The sequence below is a fragment of the Myotis yumanensis genome, unplaced genomic scaffold (genome assembly GCF_028538775.1).
Source record: "Myotis yumanensis isolate MYYU_CA2020_CCGP unplaced genomic scaffold, mMyoYum1.0.hap1 SCAF_1, whole genome shotgun sequence".
NCBI lineage: Eukaryota > Metazoa > Chordata > Mammalia > Chiroptera > Vespertilionidae > Myotis > Myotis yumanensis.
Genome location: NW_027223752.1, coordinates 131,280,961 through 131,282,925, shown reverse-complemented (window position 1 = coordinate 131,282,925; position 1,965 = coordinate 131,280,961). Strand labels below are relative to the sequence as shown.

At 52.3% G+C, this 1,965-nt stretch overlaps 1 pseudogene; it reads left to right on the top strand.

Annotated features, from left to right (window-relative positions):
* The first annotated feature begins 1,164 nt into the window (after window positions 1-1,164).
* Window positions 1,165-1,724, top strand: LOC139014547 (jun dimerization protein 2 pseudogene; annotated as a pseudogene).
* The last annotated feature ends 241 nt before the right edge of the window (window positions 1,725-1,965 follow it).

Here is a 1,965-nt window from a genome sequence, read left to right as displayed (position 1 = left end):
CCAAACAGTGACACGTTGTGAATGCATTTGTTTCTCAACAATCACTTGTGGATTTTCTGATCCCCAAATGCGACAATTTTGTCGATTAACCAAGCCATCCACAACGTGTCACTGTTTGGTGCGGATTTGGGGCTGGAGGCATCATCAGACCATTCTTCTTTGAAAATGCGGCTGCTCAGGCAATAACAGTTAATGGTGCTCACTATCGCGACATGATAATCCATTTACCCTATATGCTATTCCATATATAACCCTATACTGTATACTTTATGAATCAATAAAAATTTACAATTTTTAATTATAAACCTGTGTTTCCCATCAAAATTATTTCTTGCATGAATTTTGGGACACCCTTTACCAATAGATCCATAGGGGAAATGATGCTATTTCAGACCTACACTAGAGAGCATCCCCTCCCTCAATAGCCAATTAATTAGGGACATCTCTACATCCCACCTAAGCTTGAAGAAATTACAGAGGAACAACCCCAGCTTGCAGGAACCCCAGCTTATAGGAACCCCAGCTTACAGGAAAGAGAAGAGAGAGGCTGGAATGTTAGGCACATCCTTACATTATGCCCCAGTTGGGGCTCTTGCTTCTCCCAGCGGTTTCCTGTTATTTTCGTTATAGGTTAACAGCCTTCAGTTTCCAGTAGACCACCTCACTCAGTTTCCAGTGGACCGCCTACACCTGGCCCCCACTTGCACCTAGTTCAACCAGCTCTCTGGCCTTTACAGGAGATACACATATCCCACTCCCCCTACTCTGCCCGGCTGATGCCATTTGGGTCTCAGCTCTTCTGCTCGAAGGTGTAACAATCCTATATGATAAAAGCCCAGTGACCAGAACGACCAGAGACCAGAACCACCTTAGCCCCTCACTGGGCTGGCCCCGCCCCCCAGCAAATGGTTAGGGGTGATCAGGTAGGCAGGCGAATGGTTAGGGGTGATCAGTTAGGCAGGCGAGTGGTTAGGTGAAATCAGGTAGGCAGGCGAGTGGTTAGGAGCGATGAGGCAGGCAGGCAGAGGCCCGCAATCAATCGCCTCAAAGAGGGAGACCCAGGCCACAACCTGTGGGAGGGACACTGGGCAGCTGCGATGGGAGGTGCTGGCAGTGGTGGATGCTGCAAGCCAGGGCTGGCGCCACAGCGTCTCCTGAGTAGGCATGGTGCCTGCAGCCTGGCCCATGCCCCACGGTTGCAACCTCCCGCTGTGGCTTCTGCAGGGCTGGACTGCCACTCCTCCTGCTATGATGCCGGGCAGATCCCAGACCCTCCCATGACTGCGGGCTCTCTGCCAGGGCCTGGCCCCCTGACTGGACTCCCCAGCTCAGCCCTGACTGTAGAGGGTCTGAAATCCGCTGACATCCACAACACTGGGGCTGTGATTGCCCCTTTGCACTTCCTAGAGGTGAAACTTGGCAAGAGGACTCAACCTGTGAAAAATGAGCTAGACAAGGAAGAGGAGCAGAGGAAAAGGCACCAGGAAAAGAACAAAGTGGCGGCAGCCCCATGCCGGAACAAGATGAAGTAGCGAAGGGAGTTTCTGCAGCAGGAATCTGAGTGGCTGGAGCTCATGAATGCGGAGCTGAAAACCCAGATGGAGGAGTTGAAGCAGGAGTGGCAGCAGCTCATCCTGATGCTCAACTGGCAACGTCAGGACCAGCAGCATTAAGACCCCGACTCAGAAGGCAACCCACTGCTGGAACAGCTGGAGAAGAAGTGACCATGGGCTGGGAGGAGGAAGTGGAGGAGGAAGAGAAGGATGAGATGCCGAGAGGGAGGAGGAGGAGGGTCCCAGAGGGCTCTTCCTTGCTGTATGAAAAACTCTACTATGAGGCTCAGCGCAGCCACCATTGGCCAGGCTTTTTTGTGAAACTCAGATCAGCCACACCAGGGCAAGAAACCCAGGCTGACGAAACCCAGGACCAAGTGCTGAGACCAAAGTAGTCCTGAGGGGGGGCTGT